General features: G+C 42.6%; 1 protein-coding gene across 1 annotated transcript in view; it reads left to right on the top strand.

The window, feature by feature from the left end:
• ADAM12 (ADAM metallopeptidase domain 12) overlaps positions 1 to 22,430 on the top strand; it is a 970,627-nt gene that overhangs the window by 916,599 nt on the left and 31,598 nt on the right. The gene's annotated exons all lie outside the window — the stretch shown is intronic.

A 22,430-nucleotide genomic window follows, 5' to 3' on the forward strand; every position in this document is an offset into this window, starting at 1 on the left:
TTTCATTTAAAAGCCACTATGTCTGGAGTTGAGCTCTAACTTATATTTTATTAAAGTTCAACTCCAGGAATTATATTTATTGCATACCTGCACTGGTCCAGCAAGGCAGAATGTAAGTATGCATATCACATACCTTGTGGACTGCTAGAGAAGCTGAAAATCACTGTAGTGATTGATGCTCTACAGCGATCGCCACAATCTTCTGGGTCCAGATCAGATTCTGGTCGTGCAGCTTCCCCTTTGCACGCTAATTACAGGAAGGGAGGGTCGCTTGCTCTGCATTGCTGACATTCTTGGTACGCCTTGTATTTTTTCCATGAATACAAGGAGTTATCTGATTGGAAAAAGTGGAAAAGGAGGTACAGGGATGTCACAATCCTCATGTCATCCAATCAGAGAACACCATATAGTCATTGAGAAAAACACAAGCTGGACCATTGTAAGTATGCCATAAAAATAATTCCTGGAGTACAGCTTTAATATTTGTAAGCAGAGCAGAATGAAGTGTGTGTGAACAGCATTAGTGCGGCCCTCACAGATTTTGGAAAGATTGTTACTTTGAGTGCTGTTTTATGCAAAATATCTTTCCATTAATAGGAATGCATTATTCAGCAGAAAGGATAGGTTGTATATCATACTACACAAACTATTTTGCACTTAATCATACGAAGAGAAAAGATAGTTTTGCTCACAAAATTCTGGTGACTGTGCCAGCTGAAAGGAAATGTTGCTACTAGTTACAGGAAATGCATATTGTATACAAATGTTCAGTTATCTTACAATGGAAAAGCAGACATATAAAAAATGCATAAACCGATCAAAAAAAATTTCAGCTCTGCAGATCTTTGATCTGAAGTTGGTCATACATGTAACAGTCTGAGTATGCAATCTCTTTTATATTTACCAACAACTATTTGGTGGAACATCCTGCCTCCTGACAGGACATAAATTGAATGGATTGTTTTGGTAACTCCTTGCACTACAAAGATGTTGGTAAATCTGAAACAGATTTACAATCTGGCTGTAATATCTGTTAAGGGCCCAATATTGGGTGGTATCAGACGGTTCAACAGAAATCGTTAGACATTTGGCCTGTGTTTATGGAAGCTGGCCGCGCGGCCGGTCCAATGGAAGCTGGCTGCGCGGGCTGCTTCTTTTGAAGGGGAATGACCGAAAAAGGTCTGCTGAGCGGCTCCCAATCAGCGCTCTCAGCCAAAACGTTCAGCATAGACTTTTGACCAATTTACAGAATTAAAGAGACAATGTTGCCAAACTATTTATATCAATAACAATCTTTCTATAAGGTTATATAATATATACAGTATATTCTAAAATATTTTATGCTTGTTATTTACCTGTAAAAGCCTTCCTTGTGTAGAAGCCGAAAATCTCCAGAACTGTTGCTAGGTTTCTCCATGGTAAATGTGATAGCAGCAGCCCCAGCAGACTCAGAGCTGTCACTCAAGTGACACTGTAGTACTCCTCTTCGCTCCTACCTCGTCAGCGAAATGAAAGGTTATATAGGGAGGGGTGGAGGAGCTAGGCCAGCACAAACAGTAATTCAACACTACAAGATTAGGAGAGCGCTATGATGTGTAAGGAGGGAGGGGACTGTGATGGAGAGTTGACTTTCTTGAGGAAGGCTAGTTTGCTATCAAGTTCAGAGCTACAGGACAGTGAATCGAAACAAGTTAATGGAAAATCTACAAATAAGCATTGAAAATATTTGATTTTTGTGTGCTTTAACCTACAATTTTTGGTTTAAAATGAAGTGATACAAACTGTAATCAGTTTCTTCAGCTTTTGCTAATCATCTCTAGACCTAAAATCCTTATTTGTATACAATCCAAGGAAGGCTGATTGATTGCACACCAAACAAGAAAGCTCAGACCTCAGCATGAAGAGACAGCAAAGCTATCATTTTCCTAAGCAGTTCAGCATTTGTGTGAATGATGAGAGACTATTCAGGAGTGACTATAAACTGTCCAGGCTTGTCTCCATTGAATGCTCCTAAATGGAACAAAAAGGGATAAAAATATATGCATTAAAGAATGAAAGCACTGTTTAAGCTGCATTACTCCTTGGCCTTGTGTAACATCACTATGAATTAACATTACTTATTTATAAAGTGTCAGCCGATTCCATTGCATGGCCTGAATATGCTAGGAGGAAAGTGGCAGAGTGATGTGCGCGCGGGAGCACAATGTGCTGAGTGCCCAGTTCTGTGAGTGCCAGCTGAACTTCACAAGATAATCTGTCAATCCGCGGAGCTCATTTACGGATGTTAGAAACTGACCTTTCTGGAGAACAGCCTGTAAATTATAAAAGAATGTCTTTATTGCAGAGCTTCACAATGGTTACAGTAGTTGCCATAAGCTCAATATCAGCATGTGTGCGTCTGTTTGTCCTGCAATATGTGTAAGTCAGTGTACTGTTTCTTTACATGCCAAAACCTTCTTTTTACCAAAGCCTTAAAAAATGCTCTCCAGCTTGTTTTTTGGGGGCCAGCTGAATAGTGGGTCCATAGCATGTTGATGTACCATGTATTTATAAAGCACACTAATGCTTCATTAGGCCTCCCTGTTCAGAGGAAGCCCTTCATCTATCAAAGGCTACCCAACTGGCTGCTGGAGTCAGCAAGCGTAGTCACTTTCTGCTTTTTTTATTGCAACTCTACCTCATCTTGCTCTAAAAGCAGTTGGATACGTGAGGGAGCGAGTTGCTGGTGAAACATTTGAGAGCCACAGTGGGTTGCAGTGCCTTGGCCCTGGTCACTTACAAAAGACAGACCAACACTGCTGAGAATGACATAAATGAATGTATGTCTATTAGCGCAATGGTAGTGCAGTACGATGTGTTGCAAAGAAGAAAAAAGGGGGGGGTCAGTTAAGTTTGACACGTCAGGATGCGTTGGCAGCCCCTTTAATGAACTGTCATAGGGCTCATTTATGCTTGCTTTAATGTGTTGGTGATGCTTTTATGAAGCTTTAATGAAGCTTGGCAAATGCCCTGTGTGTGTTGCTTTTCTTTTTCTTTTAAAGGGGCCCAGTAGAACCCCAGATCAGTAGTACCCCCTGTTCAGCAAGTCCCCAACTTATTAGTACCCTTGTTTAGCAGATCTCCTGCCCAGTAGTACCCCCAACTCTGCTGAGTCCCTGCTCATTAGTAACCCCCAGCTCTGAGTTTCTCCTGCTCTTGTCCCCCAGCTCTGCTGATCCTCTGCCACCTCAGTACTCTCTCTCTGGTCCCCACTCACTTTCTGCTTTAGCTCTCCCATGTTGCACACCACCTGTGCCATCTGTTAGTTCCACTGCTCCAGTCCAGACCCCGCTCACTTTCCTGCTGCTCCTCGCTGCATGCGACGTCTGCACCAGACACTTCCAGAATATATACACATGAACTGGAAGTGACTGCTGATGATGTCTTTCCGGTTCGCTTGTTGGTTTCCCAGTTCATTCTGTAATATCTCATACCCGCAATACCTCCAAAACAAAGAGAAGCTAACCATGAATAAAAGTCCCTCAAAAGCTTCATGTTCAGTAAGGGAGCATTGTTATATACTTCTATGGAAGCTTTGGAGACACTTTGATGCACCAAGAAAGCGACATGGGGTATCATTTTTGATGTATGAACAGGACTGTAACATTACCATTTTATTTAGTGACGAAGTTTTGATTGGCATTCAGAGTGATTTAAAAAACTGTTTTTAATGTCACATTTTGAAGCACATGTAAACAAGCCCTTAAAACTTCAGTTTGGGTAATTTTTTTTTTCTAAATCAGTATCAAGGTCCACTTACTCCACTTACTCCATTCATAGAGCACAATGGTACAGCTTTTTATGAATGGAACAGAGTGGGCTTAGTTGGCACTTTTGACAAGAGCCTGTGACAGAGCTAGTGGTTCATTTTAACCCCTGCAGCACTGGAAGATCACACCAGGGGGGTAGAGGATTGAAGATTTCTATGAACTTAGAAGCCACCAGCACAATGGCCATTTTTTAATCAATGTACATTATATGTATATTACCAAAAGTATTGGGACACCTGCCTTTACACACACACTTTAATGGAATCCCAGTCCGTAGGGTTCAATATTGAGTTGGCCCACCCTTTGCAGCTATAACAGCTTCAACTCTTCTGTCCACAAGGTTTCGGAGAGTGTCTATGAGAACGTTTGACAATTCTTCTAGAAGCGCATTTGTGAGGTCAGCCATTGATGTGAATGAGAAGGCCTGGCTCGCAGTATACTCTCAGAACATCTTTGGGATTAATTAATCGGTTGAGGTGCAGGCTAGTCAAGTTCCTCCACCCCAAACTCGCTCATCCATATCTTTATGGACCTTTCTTTGGGGGGACATCTTTTGGCTTTTGTGGCCATCTGGTCCCAGTACATTTCAGATGCTTGGATATGGAATGATGTCTCTGGGGGCTACATTCTCAGATTTTGGTCCCTGCCTCCACCCATGTTGTCAAATTTATTTATTACAGGTACTTCTATAGCGCTGTCAATTTATGCAGTGCTTTACATTTACAGTACATTATACATTCACATCTGTCCCTGCCCTCAAGAAGCTTACAATCTAAGGTAAATTTGCCAACCATTCTGCAAAAATTGGGTAACATCAATATTGCTCTGGAGCAGGTCCTCTTCCAAGGGGTCATAACCACGGTGTCCGAGGGAGAGAGGTTTCAGGTTTTCTATTTCAACCTGCTCATTGTCCCTAAAGTGACGGGAAGCTTCTGCCCAAATACTGGAACCAAAGATTCTCATTGGGTTCAAAAATTCCATATGAAATCTGCCGCGTTCAATTTACATGACATGCAAAGAAAAAAACTAACATACTTGATGTGAAATAAAAATTTGCAGTGACCTAATATATTGCAAAAATCTCACATACAAAAAACATGACTTCAGTATAAATCAAAAAGATAAAAAGTCTGTGCATTCATCAAAACCATACCAATTTGGTTTGGACAACAAAAACGTCTCCGGGACAAGGGATCCTTTGGCCCACTCTAAAACACCTTCCTTGCCTGCTTCGCAAGAGCAAGTGATTCTGCTTTGCAAGAGCGAGTGATTCTTCTTGCACCAAACAGGCTCATGGTGCTCTGACCTCACCTGTTTCTGGCAGCCTGTCCGTAAGCTCTTAAAGGACAGGTTTACCACCCAGCTTCTCAGTTGCTGGCTTTTACAGCTTTGCTGCTAAAACCCAGGTCCTGAGGAATAGGGACCTTTCTGACTCCGTTATCCCTATGCTCTTAAAGGCTAGGAAGTCAACTTTTTGTGAAGTCTAAAATTGCACCTGGAAAGCATATTTCTCATGATGTGAGGCAAGGAATTTTCAATGGACAAATACTGTCTTTTCTCCAATCTGGTCTGGATCAAGGACTATCAATGGTCAAATCTCAGCCCTGTTGATTCTCTTGCAGAGCTTGCTTGCTTCTCACTTCTTTGTGAAGGCCTTTGTAAAGTGATTCTCCTGTACGCTTAACAGCGATTCCATGGGACCTCAGTCTGAATCTGTCAGCTGTTCAGAAACTGTCCTCTGAACCGTTTGGAGATATCCCTCTATCTATCCTTTCTCACAAGGTTGCAATACATTCTGCAAGGTGGGTTTCTGAGTTGGCAGCCTTAACCTGTAAATAACCCTTTGTACTACATAAGGAGAACTTTGTTTTGAGGCTCAGGACCATTTTCTTTCCCAAGGTGTGCATTTCTTTTCATCTTAACCAGGATATTGTTCTACCATATCTGCGCCCTTCTCCTAAATATTCTAAGGAGATTTCCCAAAGGCTTGCTTCTCATTCCACTATGGCTAGGTGTATTTGTCAGCTCATCATTTATGCTTATGATCCCAGAGGCAGAATTCCCCCTTTTCCAGTTAAAGCACACACTAACAGATCAGTTAGTGTCTCCTGGGCCTTTTCAGATTTTAAGGCAGCCACGTGGTCTTCTGTTCACATGTTTAGGTTTTACCAAGTGGATGTTCAGGTCTCAGCTGGTGCCAGCTTCACTTTAAGATTGTTCAGACAGCGTTACTGGCTTCTTTCAGCCACTCTTGTTAACCTGTAGTAATATTCCTTATGGACTTATTAGCCTTTCATTTTCAGATACCCACCCCTCAGTTGGACTAGTTTTAAACATCTCATTCATTCCAGAATACATTGTCCTGTGTCCTGTAAGATAATAGTTAAAGATAACAGGATTTTTGTCAAAGTTCTAAAATCCTTTTTTTGGAGTACATTATAGGACACTGGCCCTTCCCTCAATTCTTATGATCCACTTCTGTCAGTACATGCTACTAAACTGAGGCATGATGGGAGCAGGAAGGGTTAGACTGGACTTCTATTCCAGCTTTGCTTGCCAGTATCTATCTACTTTTTCTGAAGATGGCAGCATAACCCATTGGTTTCAGAATTCTTTATAATGTTTCACCCTGTAATGTACGTCAAGAAATAGCCAAGACAAAAATTATATTTTACTTGTTTTGTCACAGGTTGACTTGAAAGTGTATATATTGCCAAAACTGTTTACATTTATTTTGGATGAGTTGGAAAGGTTAAACCCCTGTGTTTCTGGGGAGGTTGCCATTTTGTGTCCTCTCCTGAAGATACAAAAGGAAGTGAGAGGAAATCTCTATACAAAGTGAGATGAATTCCCCACATAGACAGTTGTGACCATTTGTCCCATCTTAAGATTTTCCCTCACTTCCTGTTTTAGTTGCAATTCAAAATGTTTTTTGTGTTAGTAACAATGATAAAAAGGACAAATAGTGAGGATAAATCTACCGAATAGGGACACAGAAATTAAAACTTGATAGGGGTACTAATCCTGATCTACTCTGTCCAAAACTATGAAAAAATGGTTTGACTATACATACACTTCAAGCTCAGTGTATTCAGTGGTTTCTATAGTCTCACATTAATACTCCAATATTACACAAAGATTTGGTACAGTATCTCACAAAAGTACACCCCTCACATTTTTGTAAATATTTTATTATATCTTTTCATGTGACAACACTGAAGAAATGACACTTTGCTACAATGTAAAGTAGTGAGTGTTCAGCTTCTATAATGGTGTAAATTTGCTGTCCCCTCAAAATAACTCAACACACAGCCATTAATGTAAAAAAACCTCTGGCAACAAAAGTGAGTACACCCCTAAGTCAAAATGTCCAAATTGGGCCCAAAGTATCAATATTTTGTGTGGCCACCATTATTTTCCAGCACTTCCTTAACCCTCTTGGGCATGGAGTTCACTAGAGCTTCACAGGTTGCCACTGTAGCCCTCTTCCACTCATCCATGACGACATTACTGAGCTGGTGGATGTTAGAGACCTTGAGCTCCCCCACCTATTGTTTGAGGAAGCCCCACAGATGCTCAATAGGGTTTAGGTCAGGAGACATGCTTGGCCAGTCTATCACCTTTACCCTCAGCTTTTTTAGCAAGGCAGTGGTCGTCTTGGAGGTGTGTTTGGGGTCCTTATGTTGGAATACTGCCCTGTGGCCCAGTCTCTGAAGGGAGGGGATCATGTTCTGCTTCAGTATGTCACAGTACATGTTGGCATTCATGGTTCCCTCAATGAACTGTAGCTCCCCAGTGTCGGTAGCACTCATGCAGCCCCAGACCATGACACTCCCACCACCATGCTTGACTGTAGGCAAGACACACTTGTCTTTGTACTCCTCACCTGGTTTCCGCCACACACGCTTGACACCATCTGAACCCAATAAGTTTATCTTGGTCTCATCAGACCACGGGTTCCAGTAATCCATGTCCTTAGTCTGCTTGTCTTCAGCAAACTGTTTGCGGGTTTTCTTGTGCATCATCTTTAGAAGAGGCTTTCTTCTGGGATGGCAGCCATGCAGACCAATTTGATGCAGTGTGCGGCGTATGGTCTGAGCACTGACAGGCTGACCCCCCACCCCTTCAACCTCTGCAGCAATGCTGGCAGCATTCATGCGTTCATTTCCCAAAGACAACCTCTGGATATGACGCTGAGCATGTGCAGTCAACTTCTTTGGTTGACCATGGTGAGGCCTGTTCTGAGTGGAATCTGTCCTGTTAAACCACAGTATGGTCTTGGCCACCGTGCTGCAGCTTAGTTTCAGGGTCTTGGCAATCTTCTTATAGCCTAGGCTATCTTTATGTAGAGCAACAATTCTTTTTTTTCAGATCGTCAGGGAGTTCTTTGCCATTAAGGTGCTATGTTGAACTTCCAGTGACCAGTATAATGCCCGTACACAAGATCCGAAAATCGGACGAAAAATACCGCTTTTGATGCAATCGTACGATAATCGCGTCATAAGTACCAAGCTTTAGAGAGCTGATCATGACAGTTCATCTGATAATATTCGATCGGACAAGCAAAAACATTTTCCCCGTACAACACTAGATTGCACGATTTTCGTTTAGTTAGTACAGTTGTCGTCCGAAATTGTCTTCCGATTTTATTTTCTGTCGTAGAAGAATTTTCATGACTTTAGTAACCTATTCAATCTCTACTTGCGAATAGTAAGCGGAAAAAGTTGGACGATCTGTCGTGATTTTCGGATCGTGTGTACGGGGCATAAGAGAGAGAGCGATGACACCAAATTTAACACACCTGCTCCCCATTCACACCTGAGACCTTGTAACACTAACGAGTCACATGACACCGGGGAGGAAAATGGCTAATTGGGGCCAATTTGGACATTTTCACTTAGGGGTGTACTCACTTTTGTTGCCAGCGGTTTAGACAGTAATGGCTGTGTGTTGAGTTATTTTGAGGGGACAGCAAATTTACACTGTTATACAAGCTGTACACTCACTACTTTACATTGTAGCAAAGTGTCATTTTTTCAGTGTTGTCACATGAAAAGATATAATAAAATATTTACAAAAATGAGAGGGGTGTACTCACTTTTGTGAGATACTGTATGTTTTAGTTCACTTTTTTGAAGATTCTGGTTCTGCAATAAAAATCTCACTGTCCCAATGTAAAGAAAGCTGAAGGGTTGCACATACAGAATTGGGGGTTTGAGGTTTTCTACAGTGTGCAGTATCATATATATTTTACTGCGTTTACAGAAAACGCGCATCTTTCCTCACACCTTTGCTGCACTGCATCAATTATTCAATTCCTTTTTGGATGCTTGTGTGTAATGGGCTTCTAGATAACATATGGTATACCCTTATGATAGTGGCAGTTTAACCTATTACACAGGTCACTTTTGTCAGATCTTCCACCCCCGGCTACAATTGAATGCATGTTCTATTTGTGAACTAGCAAAAGGGCTAGTACTCCTCCTTTGCAATGATACATCAGTGCCAGTAATCATTGTGTATAGTAAAAAAATTAACATCCTGTATCTGAAGTCAATGATGTATAATTGATAACCATCATGGCATCATTTTGCTTGCTATTTCTGCGATAGCTAGCTCTATAGTGTAATACATTTGCCAACTTCCAAGAATTATAAGGCCTTGTATGAACAACGTTTGTATTCTTGATCATAACCTACTTTCTTGTTGTTGGCTGTGGTATAACATACAGCCAAAATGTGCAGGAAGAGAATAACACCTGAATCGACCATGTTGTGTCTGAGGGAGAAGCACATTTTGTAGCCAACATTAACCAATCAGTTTAGCCATATTTTCTGTGCAGCGTGGAAGATAAAAAGGAGAAAATCTGGTTATGAGGGAAACGGGAACTATTCTCTCTTCACACATTTGTATGCATTAAAGCTCCATCATACATAGTATAGTACTGAAATTAAAAAAACTTCAGCATTATAGCACATGTATTACAATTCTTTGTGTTTGCCACCATTGGGGTAGTACACTGTGGTTACTACATACCATTACATCTTTCAAATGGAGACAAACCACATCATGAAACCCATTGCGAAGCCTAAATGGCATTGTGCACTGCATGGCCAAAGGTTAGTAGACTCTCCTCAATATTACTGAGTTCAGGTGTATAAAGTTTGAGTTTGGTATGGAGGAAGTCAAGAGGCCTTCACAGTGCCATGACCTCAACTCTGTTGAACACCTTTGAGATAACTGAACACAATTGTTGAATAAAAAGACCTGACTCGCATCATCATGTTATTTTGGCTGAATATACACTTTCCTGTTGCTCCCCAAGCCCTACTTTATAAAAGCCATTTGTTTCTATACATTGTACCGATGTCAAAAAGGCTGAACATGGCTGTATACATTTGAAATAAATAGCCCTATAAATATTAGGCTAAGTCTATGCTATAAACTCGCAGTTCTGGATATACAGCAAAAAGGAATATCAGGCACACTTCAGACCACTATAATAAAAGGAGTAATAAAACCCTGTTTCGGGGATTTGTGATGGAAGTGAGATATTCTGCTATTATAAGGTTCTCTGTGCCTCGTTTAGTGGAGGGCTTGTTGGTAGTTCCTTTTAGCCCAGCCCACCCCACCATAATCTGTCTAGTTGTATTTTCACACAGGGCAAAGTAGAAATTTAATGAACTGGCTCGGTAGCTTTTACCAATATGAACAATTGTTTAGATATGATTATATGGAGTAAAGGAAGAGCCATGATGTACTGATCAGTTCATCACATTTTGCTATGTAGGTCATCACTTAGCATCACACTGAAGTATAATGACTGGCCGACTACTGCATGCCAGACAAAACTGTCTGTAATTATCAATGTGTCTTTGTTGTCTCACAGCAATCAGTCAGATTCAGACCCTCAGAAAGAAAAGTGACAGTTGAAGAATGAAAATTCTGCTCCAATTAGTTGCCAAGGGACAATACAGTTGTTATGAAAGAAGCTTTGATAAATAAGGCCTTTGGAGGTGTTCCGCATAGCACTGCTGTCATTTTTTGACTAGGAAATAATAGCAAACATGACGATCAGTATAAGGGGAATACATTTCTTTTGTGTTTGTTTTAATAAGTTGATGCATTTGTTGATAAGGAGGTATTCCGGAGAGCTATAATGTCAAAACTCTTTAAAGAAAAAAGCATCTAAACATTTACCTGATGCCATATCAGCAAAACTACCCAACAAAAAACCCTCTCTGTGTAAAAAACCTTTGTTTAGAATATCCTCCATCATGGCCATGCTGGAGAGGGCATAGATACTACAAGAATCCCAATCATTCTCAAGAAATTAAGAATGACAAAAAAACAATATTTTTAGGAACCATAATGAAAAAACAAATAGAAAACAAAAATGGCAAGAAAATCAAGATTATAAAAACTACCAAGGAAGGCAATAAAATGACTTCTGTATGACCAGGGTGCCCATACTTGGACCGAAATTTGGCTGGTCCCTGCTGTCCAAATTTAGACCCATGTATGGCCACCTTAAAGTGGAGTTACACCCAAAAGTGGAACTTCCGCTTATTTGTCTCCTCCCCCTCCGGTGCCACATTTGGCACCTTTGAGGGGGGAAGAGGGACCTGTTTTTGACAGGTCCCCTTCCCCACTTCGGGGAGACTGGGGCGTGGCGAAGTACGTCAGCAGCTCGGCCCCCCCTCCTCCCTTCCCTTCTGCCGGGCCAGTGAGAGAGCGCAGCACATGCAGTAGGGACCCGGCTGAGGAGCCGAAAGGCTACACTGCTGGGTTTCCTTACCAACAATGGTGGCGGCAGTACCGAGACAGTCCACTACTAAATTTGGGGGTTTGAGAATTCGTGTGGCTAGCCCCAGCAGCTACCCTCACACTCTTACCCCTACCTTTGTCTTCCTATATCATTTTGGATGATGGTACTTTTTTTATGCCTAGATTTAGGTGTCCCTATTTGAGGCTATACTCAACAAATTTATGAGTGTCCAACTCCAGTTAGCTGTAAAATCCAATTGTCTAAAAATTGTTATCTTCCTGTATCCCTCAGTTGGTGATAAGGAAAATTAGCTTTCTAGGTTTAACACAGGTGCAGTATTTGCTTAATAGCTTATCAGTGCTTTTACTTTGTTGCCTGGAATTACCCTTTAAGATGCCACTTTTGTCCCTGCTTTTTAGAACTAGTCATCCTATGTATGATAAGCGGGGGGGGATGCCAAATGCCTTCATCTGTGGAGAATAGTTTAGAACAGAATGTGAATTGGATTGAAATTTGCATTTCTAATGAATATGACAGCATATAAAAAGGTATGTGATAATCAGTAATAATATTTACCCACATGGGCTGACGGCATCTGCTGCTGTTCAATAGGCGTTCGTTTGCCATTAAGTACTCATACTGTCTCCTGGATGGGCACAGACATGTTGCCAAGTGGCAAGGCTCCCATCACTGAGATAGGCTGGGAGTAAGTAATATGTTTTATTTTCTCCCTTGTCATGTCTTGATGCTTCATGATTATCTCATACATCCTCTTTATGCATCTAATATTCTGTCTCCAAACAACTGCAGATAAGCACAATATGTTTGTACAGTCTTATCATGCAGGAAGCCAGTGATTACACTGTTTATGACAATAGCCTAGCGGACAGCAGCCTTTCCGAGGGAAGCACAAGACAATAACAGCTTGGGAATCATTTGCTGCTTCATTTGAATTACCTCTTCTTCACTTTTGTCTTTACCGATCCAAAAAGAACACATCTACTGTAATGACCATAATGGCGAATGAAAAACATTTTGCTGTCATCAGATGTTTAAGCCAAAATAAGTCAAGCTACAAAATTCATGCAAACATAATGTTGTTATCTGCAACAGCACAAGTCATAATAAGTGTAAAATGAAAAACTCAAGACAAAACCTTTTTTTTTTTCATTTTGTGTAGACTCAGGCATGATGTGTTGGGAAGATTCACTCACTTCTACGGGGTCAGGAAATGAGCAAAGTCTTTTCTGTGGAGAACAGACAACAATTATTACTCAATAATAACTTTGTCAGTAGTGTGGGTAAAGGTTGGAATGTATCAAATTGTTAGGATTACCTAAGATGAGGAGAAGTACCCTTATTTTGTAAGTAGTAATAGGAAGTAGAGGAATTCTCCCTAAGAGAGGCCTAGAAACCAATAAAATCCCAAAGGAGGTTCTAACCCTTCTTTTCTCTATTCAGAACTAAGCAGTTTCAGTATAAATTGTTCAATGTCATTCTTGCTATCTCCTCCAACAGTAGCAGCTGGGAAAACTCTGCGTAAAAATACTTTTCTTTTCTTCATCCCTCTTATCCCCACTGGCTGTCTCCTGCCAGCATGCTAGAGGAAAGGACCCTTGCGCTGTCTGCGGAAGCCATGATCTCTCTCTAGAGGTCTAACATGACCCTGTTGAGTCACAGCTAGTGCTTTTCTATCAGTAGGGAGCATGAGTAAGGATGAGCTCTGGCGTGTTCGCACAGCCCATGTGCAGAGCCCGCCAAGATGTTGGCACGGCGCTGCGCTAATCACAGGCAGTGAGACATTTTCCCCGATGTGCGACTGCAGAGATCCGGAAATGTCTCGCTGCCTGTGGTTAGCGGGCTCTGCGCGATCAAGCCGGAGCTCATCCTCAAGCATGAGTTTTGATGATTGAGAGTTGTAGCTCTGACTCGGCAAGGATCATGTTGGACTTCTGCACATAGACTATTATTAGCACACACAGGGCAGGGGTTCTTCTCTTCAACATGCTGGCTGCAGACAGGCATTTCTGCTTGGGCTGTGGTTGCTTTCTTAAAACAGAGCTTCACTCTCGCAATCAACACTGATTATTTTTAATCCTAATGCTGCCAGCATTACCAGATAGGAAATTTTATCATATTTACTTGCTTTCTTCTGTTACTTCCTGGTTTCCAGGCCTAGGTAAATGATGTTCAATATCCCAGGAGTCTTGCTGGGGGGGGGGGTTCCCAGCTAAGCACACCCTCCTGCCTGCATGCCTGAGGTAAGGGCAGATAGATTCCAAGAAGTGAATGCTGCATCTACCTTTACTCAAGATGGCTACAGACAGAAATGCTAGGGGTATGTGTGGGGGAGGTGGGGTTCTCAGCAAAATAAAGCACCAAGGTGGATGGGTAAGTTTGCTTTGAATATTAACCTCTTAATGTTGGTGCCTCCTGTCCCTTTAAGAGGTTTTTGATGCCTTGAGGCAGGGCAGGGGTTTTGAATTATGCGACAGCCGTAATTGACTGTCACGGCGGTCACATGATCGGAAAGCTCCTGATAGCTCACAAGTAGAGATCGGGAGTTTATCATTAGCCGCCTGTAACTGTGCCACGCAGGGCACACACTCTCGGCACAGCTCGGTTTACATTCTGGTAGGTATATATGTTGCCACTCTGCGTTAATGCCCAACCACCAAGAGACCGCATATATGCGTACTACCGACGTGAAGGGGTTAAAAATTAACAAAAAAAACGCGTTCGGTTTGTTGTGCTCAAATGCAGTGTAGTTCTGAATAAAGAAACTGTAAACGTTTGCAGGCCATCTGTTTTGATGCACCTAGAATGTATTTAGCCGTTTTCATCTGAAAGTTTAATTGGGCTTTTAGTGCCATGTACAGAAGCACTCAGCTTGTACCAGGCAGAGCTGTATTTACCAAAAATCACTGGAAGGTCAGTGCACAGGGCAGCATGATCAGAAATTGCGGCCACCAAATCATAAAATGTACAAAATAAAGGTTGCTTTTTTCTCAATTTTTGCTCTGCTTTAACCCTTTGTTTATATCTGTGGGCAAGTCCAAAGTCCTAAAAGAAAGAAGTGACTGTTGAGAGCACAACATTGTTTGTAGCTCCAAAAACTGGCACCCGGTTTCCCTTTCATTTCGGAATGGGTAGCGCTGAATAGCTCTGCATATGATGCAGATAGCAGGTTTCCTCCAGACTGCAGGGGTAGGCCCTCCAGCTGTGATGAAACTACAAATCCCATCATGCCTCTGCCTGTAAGAGTCATGCCTGTGATTGTCGGGGTCTTGCAATGTCTCATAGGACTTGTAGTTTCACCACATCTGGAGGGCCCAAGGTTGCCTATTCCTGCTCCAGAGCATTCTTACTTCTGGTTTTGAAATCATGTGATCAAAGGGGTGGAGCCTGCTCAAAAAGACGACATAATTCACACGTGTCTAGGGCAGCAGGATGCCTAATTACAGCCCTGCCTCGGGTACAGCGTATGAGAAGCAACTGAAGTAAAGGCGCAGTGATGACACAAGTGGATTGTGTTATGGGTGGAGTGGAGCTAATCTGTGACAGTCTTTTAGTTGTAAAATTCCTTTTAAGGATACAGAAGTGTCCTCTCTAACTTTCATTACCATAATAAAGGCTCTAACAATACCATAGACAGGAGAATATCACAGTATGAGCAAGTTTATTTCAGTGATAATTGCTCTTCAATTTGGGATAATTGGTGCTCTATTGCTCTTCTGCGAGATTCCATGGTATGTTTCTTCCATACACTATAAAGAGTACCTGGCCTTATATCGCCGTCAGCCATATCTATTCTGTGCAAGCTTCTTCTTGAAGTTGTGGTTTTGGTAGCTGTTTGTACAATGTTCGCCTGGAGAGCTGAACACATTAAACAACTTTTCTGAGCAGCGTATGCGGAACATTAAATGCCGGAGATGCGTTTGTGCTTCAGTGACTGATCCTGCTGCTTCCCAGCACTCGCAGATCTGTAAACATGAACAAGAGTGTTTAGGATAATGCCTTGCCGGAAGTTTTGACTTTGATTGTCTGGTAATTGAAGTGCAGGTGTGCAGGAACCTCGCAAGATGGAGGTCAGGATTCTGCTTTAGAAATGTTCTTAATTGTTCCAGATATTGTTTTCTACAGAAACTTTTTAAGCTGTAACTGAAAAAATACAAATGTAATGACTAAGTCGATAAATTTGGAATGTAGGCCTTTCAGAGCACGGTGGGTATCATGCCTAATGAATAAACCTAATCATGTTTGGAAACATTACATTTCATATCTAATGCATTAGTCAATAAATGGTACCATGAGCCTCATTTGTTGTAATTTCATCAATAATTAACCCGGTAAACAGTCTGCTTAAAGGATAAGTGCTCATTTAATTCTAATCCCACAAGCCCTCTCCTCTACCCACAGTAGCAGAACCCCCTACAGGACCACATCCTATTCTGCAGCAACCTGCACACTATTCACTACATTCACAGCAGAAACATTGATGGGGAATGCATAGTATTCATTGCATAGTATCTGGGGACACCTCCTCCTATTATAGACTATAGAAGTTCCCCTTTATCACCTGGTGCATGCCGCAGGCTTTCTCCTCTCAATGTAGCCCAAATGGAGGGCAAGCTTACACTTGCAGCTGGAGCCCTTTCACACTAAGGTGCTTGAAAGCTGCCCATAAATGCCGAGAGCTTTTGAGGCGCTTTACAAGTGATTTTTGAGGTGTTAGCCATGTGCTTTTTTTGAAGGTCAAGTGACTCAAAAACTGCTTCAAGAACCATTTTGACACAATTTCAATTCATTTCAATGGAGAGGGGAGCTTTTGAGGTGCTTTTTGTAGCGCTCCTAAGATGCTGCTTGCAGGAGTTTTTTCACCTCCCTGAAGTAGGTTTTCGTGAGCTTTTCAGGTGCTTTTTTTTTAGTTCCAAAGCGCTTCAAAAGAACCTCAGTGTGAAAGAGCTCTTGGGGTGGTGAGTTTTTGGTCTGTTTTCCTGCATAAAAGAGAAACCTCCTTCTAGCAACATCCACACTTCCAAAAAAATGCAAAACTCATTAAAAACATATAACAAAACATGCATGTTAAAAACAAAACAAACACAAAATGAGCCTGAAAAACGCACCGCAAAAACACATCAACCACACATTCATAGATGTGAACCTCGCTTAACAAAGCAGAGAGAGCACCCTTCTCATAAGACGACCAGCAATACCTGGCCAAAACAGCAAATTGAGGTATGTTCAGCTGTGATTGTGTTGCTATCTTGTATTAGATCCGTTGTTATCCTGAATACGCCTACCTCTGCAATTGCTGGTATTTTGAATTGTGTAATATCGGCACTTTAATCACCATTTATCAAACTTAAAGTATCTCACAAAAATAAGCACACCCCTCACGTTTTTGTAAATATTTTATTCTATCTTTTCATGTGACAACACTGAAGAAATGACACTTTGCTACAATGTAAAGTAGTGAGTGTACAGCTTGTATAACAGTGTAAATTTGCTGTCCCCTCAAAATAACTCAACACACAGCCATTAATGTCTAAACCACTGGCAACAAAAGTGAGTACACCCCTAAGTGAAAATGTCCAAAGTGTCAATATTTTTTGTGGCCACCATTATTTTCCAGCACTGCCTTAACCTTCTTGGGCGTGGAGTTCACAGGTTGCCACTAAAGTCCTCTTCCACTCCTCCATGACAACATCACGGAGCTGGTGGATCTTAGAGACCTTGCGCTCCTCCACCTTCTGTTTGAGGATGCCCCACAGATGCTCAATAGGGTTTAGGTCTGGAGACATGCTTGGCCAGTCCATCACCTTTATCCTCAGCTTTTTTTAGCAAGGCAGTGGTCGTCTTGGAGGTGTGTTTGGGGTCGCTATCATGTTGGAATAATGCCCTGCAGCCCAGTCTCCGAAGGGAGGGGATCATGCTCTGCTTCAGTAGGTCACAGTACATGTTGGCATTCATGGTTCCCTCAATGAACTGTAGATCCCCAGTGCCGGCAGCACTCATGCAGCCCCAGACCATGACACTCCCACCTCAATGCTTGACTGTAAGCAAGACACACTTGTCTTTGTACTCCTCACCTGGTTGCCGCCACACACGCCTGACACCATCTGAACCAAATAAGTTTATCTTGGTCTCATCAGACCACAGGACATGGTTCCAGTAATCCATGTCTTTAGTCTGTTTATCTTCAGCAAACTGTTTGCGGGCTTTCTTGAGCATCATCTTTAGAAGAGGCTTCCTTCTGGGATGACAGCCATGCAGACCAATTTGATGCAGTGTGCGGCGTATGGTCTGAGCACTGGCAGGCAGACCCCCTACCCCTTCAACCTCTGCAGCAATGCTGGCAGCATTTATACATCTAGTTCCCAAAGACAACCTCTGGATATGACGCTGAGCATGTGTACTCAACTTCTTTGGTCGACCATGGTGAGGCCTGTTCTGAGTGGAACCTGTCCTGTGAAACCACTGTATGGTCTTGGCCACCATGCTGCAGCTCAGTTTCAGGGTCTTGGCAATCTTCTTATAGACTAGGCCATCTTTATGTAGAGCAACAATTTTTTTTTTTTTTAGATCCTCAGAGAGTTCTTTGACGTGAGGTGCCATGTTGAACTTCCAGTGACCAGTATGAGAGAGAGAGAGCGATAACACCAAATTTAACACACCTGCTCCCCATTCACACCTGAGACCTGGTAACACTAATGAGCAGTGGTGTATTTTAGTTGTGTGCTGCCCTAGGCAAGACTAAAATTGGGCGCCCACCCCTTCCTGTTTAACCACTTTACGATCGCCCTATACAGGGCAGCCGATGTGCGCAGAATCAAGTATATATATGTAATTCTGCACTTTCGGGTTTCGGGCGCAATCGTGCACTGCCGACTCATTCCCACTGTGATTTTACACAGCAGGAGTCGATCAGTGGGGCCCACAGACCTGATGTCCGCCGGGACCCACCGATCATTCGGTAAACAAGGCAGACTGTCATTCCGCGAGTACAGAAGACATGGATCCTGTGTTTGTTAAGCAGGAACACCAATCCATGTCTTCATGCAGTGAAAACACATCCCCCACAGTTATTAAACACTCTCTAGGCACACATTTAACCCTTTGATCGCCCCTGATGTTAACCCCTTCCCTGCTGGCGTCATTAGTACAGTGACAGTTTATTTTTTTAAGCATTCATCGCTGTAATAATGTCACTGGTCCCCAAAAAGTGTCACTTAGTGTCCGATTTGTCTGCCGCAGTCCTGCTATAAGTCGCTAATCACTGCAATTACTAGTAAAAAAATTAGCACCGGATTTAGCTCCACTGCCCTGCACCCCACCGCGGGACTCCATGACAAGGGCTTAACTTTTCAGCTGCTTTCAGCCCCACGAGCACCAGGTGCGGAGGAGGAGGAAGTTGAATCCTCCTCTGCTTTGAATGCTGGGCAGAGCCAGGGAGTGGTGGCCATGATGTCACTGGTTGCTAGACAGCAGGCGGCTCTAGCAACTAGTGGCCAGGAGAGTCTGAGATGCGGGTGGAGTCAGCGCTACAGCAGCTCAGTCTGCCCCTGTTGCCTGCATTCCAGACTGCTCCTTGTCAGCTTAATTGCGGGACATGTGGTCACCCTAGCGGGGGGTGTTTTTTTTGCCGCCCCCCTTGCAAAGTGCCACCCTAGGCCCGAGCCTTGTCGGCCTAGGCCAGAATATAACACTGCTAATGAGTCACATGACACAGAGGAGGGAAATTGGGCCTAAATTGGACATTTTCACTTAGGGGTGTACTCACTTTTGTTGTGCCAGTGGTTTAGACATTAATGGCTGTGTGTTGAGTTATTTTGAGGGGACAGCAAATTTACACTGTTATACAAGCTCACTACTTTACATTGTAGCAAAGTGTCATTTCTTCAGTGTTGTCACATGAAAAGATATAATAAATGATTTACAAAAATGTGAGGGGTGTACTCACTTTTGTAAGATACTGTATATTTGACAAACAACGGCAGTGAAGTTGAGCCCCATACATGCGGCTGAATATTGGCAAAAATTTGCAGGTACAATAGAAACTGGCTGACATTTGGCCCATGTGTACAAGTCCTTGTTTTACAGAAGCCGTTCTCACAACTGTGCCTGTGGAACAAGTATGCTGGAAAAGCAGCAGCCAATCTGCTTCCGATCATCGCTCTCATCCAATGGCTGCAAGGCCTGATTGGTGTGTTCTGGTAAGGGGGCGGTCCCCCTGTCAGAACATAATAGCACAGCGGGGAGATTGCTGTACTAACATTGCATAGTTAGTACAGTGAGCGCTTCAGAGAACAGGACAAATATAAAATAGATCTATTTACTGATCATTATGCAGGAACTTTTGTTCCTTGCCTTTATAAGTGATTTTTGTATGGCTGTGTGAAAGAGACCATAGGCTGTTCGGTGTTTTTTTTTTTTTTTTGCTTGGCTAAGATTTAGGGAGCATTCTGAAATATTCTTTATTGTTATAGCTCTCGTACAGTTTTCAAGTGATCAGTTCATTTTTTTCAAATTTTATACCCTTTGAACACCATCACATATTTAAAATGTATTTTCCCTGTGTGCGAAGGGTTTGTCTACAGTGATAAGATCTTTAAATCATCTTCAGAGAATGATTTTCCAATATTTTTGTTTATCTGACCTCAGAGAATTTTTGTGTACCTAATCGTCAGCCCATCTATTGCCAGCAGTTTTATACTTTTCCTTTACAGCACTGATTTAAAACCTGACCCTGTGAAGTTGATACAGCAAATCTGCTTCCCAGGCTACTGCCAATCAGAAAGTGGCATTCCCTGCTCTGAATTCACGATCAAACAGGAAGGGGGAACTTCAAGGGGAAGATAGATAGAAGGTGCCATAGTACTGGATTTTCACTACTTTATGCTAAGGTAAACAGTTAAATGGTAACTGCATGTTTGCAGAGATAAAAAAAAAAAAAAAATTACATTTATATATACAGTGCAAGGATTTAGCAAACATTATTTCAGATGTTTTTCTCCTACTGTTTTGCAGAAATTTCTTATCACTCTTTGAGTGTTCAGTTTGCCCACCCACACACCTCTTGTGTTATAAGAGAAAGACTGATAGGAATGCAGTAAACTAATCATAATGTCAGTAGGAAATAAGAGTTTTTGGGGAGTTCTATACAGGCAGTCCTGTATGGTGGAAACAAGGATTGGTGATAAACCTTCAGTGAAGACACCTTTTTCCCCATAATAACTCTTACAGGAGTGAATTTCTTCTCACTTCCTGTTGTCTCCCTCCATTTGCAAGTATGCATCGTATGCAAGTCGGATGTTTGTAACTCAGGGGCCGCTTGTACAGAAATATCTCCTGTTTTGTCAAGGTTACAGGGAATAACATTCAGTAGTTCTAAAAGGGGGTAGTCAACCCTGAAGCGGTGGAGATCTACCTGAATAACATATAAAGATTGAAGATCACAAGCATGCTTTTTTTTTTTAATTTTTTTAGGGATAACCTAGCAAGGTCCCAATAAAAGTAAACAAAATTTGAAGTTTCCAGGGGTCAGTAGTAAGTAACATAGTGTTTAGGGGTTAGTAGTAAGTTACCCGGAGTTCAGGAGTCAGAGCTTATTCACACCAGCTGCTGCATTACAACGCGCTGGAGCAACTGCATAGTTGCCAACATTGAAAAAAATTTTTAGGGACACTTTTTTGTCTGTAGGCGGAGTCTTATTATAATTAGGGGGTGGGGCATGCGTTTGTAGGCGTGGCACGGGGAAAGTAAAAATGCGGCGAAGTGCGCCGCAGCTAAAAATGGGCGTGGTTTACGCAAAATAGCAGGCGTGTCTTGAGTGGGCGTGGCTCAAAGGGGTGTGGTTAGAGTCTGAGATGAATGAGGGATGGAGAGGGAAAGGGGGGTAGAGGGATGGAGGGACAGCAGGCCCAGATCCTACACAACAATGGAAATATGTGTATTCTAGAAAGTTTAACAACCAGCAGATAAAGATACTCCAAACACCTGGTGTTAGCCCTTCAATCATCCCAACACCATGGTTGTTATGGTGTCAGGATGATTGAAGTGCATTATTTCTATTATTACATTGTAATATAAAATGAAATCATTCAACTCACCATAATGCAGAATCAGAGCGTGTCACCTGCCACATCACCTGCCACCAGCAGAGTCCTTTCTTGCATCAGGTGCCCCCAGCAGAATCCATCCTTGGATCAGGTGTCCCAGCAGAGCCCCCCCTTACATCAGGTGTCCCCAGCGGAGCCCCCCCTTACATCAGGTGTCCCCAGCGGAGCCCCCCCTTACATCAAGTGTCCCCAGCGGAGCCCCCCCTTACATCAGGTGTCCCCAGTGGTGCCCCCCTAACATCAGGTGTCCCCAGCGGTGCCACCCCCCCTTACCTCAGGTGTCCTACTAGGAGGGGGTATACAAAATTATGTCTCCCCCCGCCGGCCGCGTGGTTACAACAGAACCCCCGCCCCTTTCCATAACAGACCAGCAGGGCGGGGGGTAGGCGGGGTGAGGCGGAGCGGGGCGCAGGGTGGGCGGCAACGCTGGAGCTTCGTCTAGCCACCCAGCCGTTCCTGGTCTCCTTAACAATGGCGGCAAATTTTGTTAAATTAAGCTATTTTGGTCAAACTGCGTGGTTGTATTGGTAACCTCTGTTCTGTGGGTTCCTTTTAGCCCCTGTGGTTTTTGAGAGCGTTGAGGTTAGTAGTATGTAACCCAGAATGCAGAGTTCAGGAGTAACTAACACACATCCCCCCACAAGCAAAAATCTCAATACAATCCTCTAATCCTTAAACTAAACTGACAGCAAAAAATTCTCCTTCCTCTATAAAATTCACTAGCCAGACCTT

This window comes from Aquarana catesbeiana, linkage group LG08 (genome assembly GCF_042186555.1).
Source record: "Aquarana catesbeiana isolate 2022-GZ linkage group LG08, ASM4218655v1, whole genome shotgun sequence".
NCBI lineage: Eukaryota > Metazoa > Chordata > Amphibia > Anura > Ranidae > Aquarana > Aquarana catesbeiana.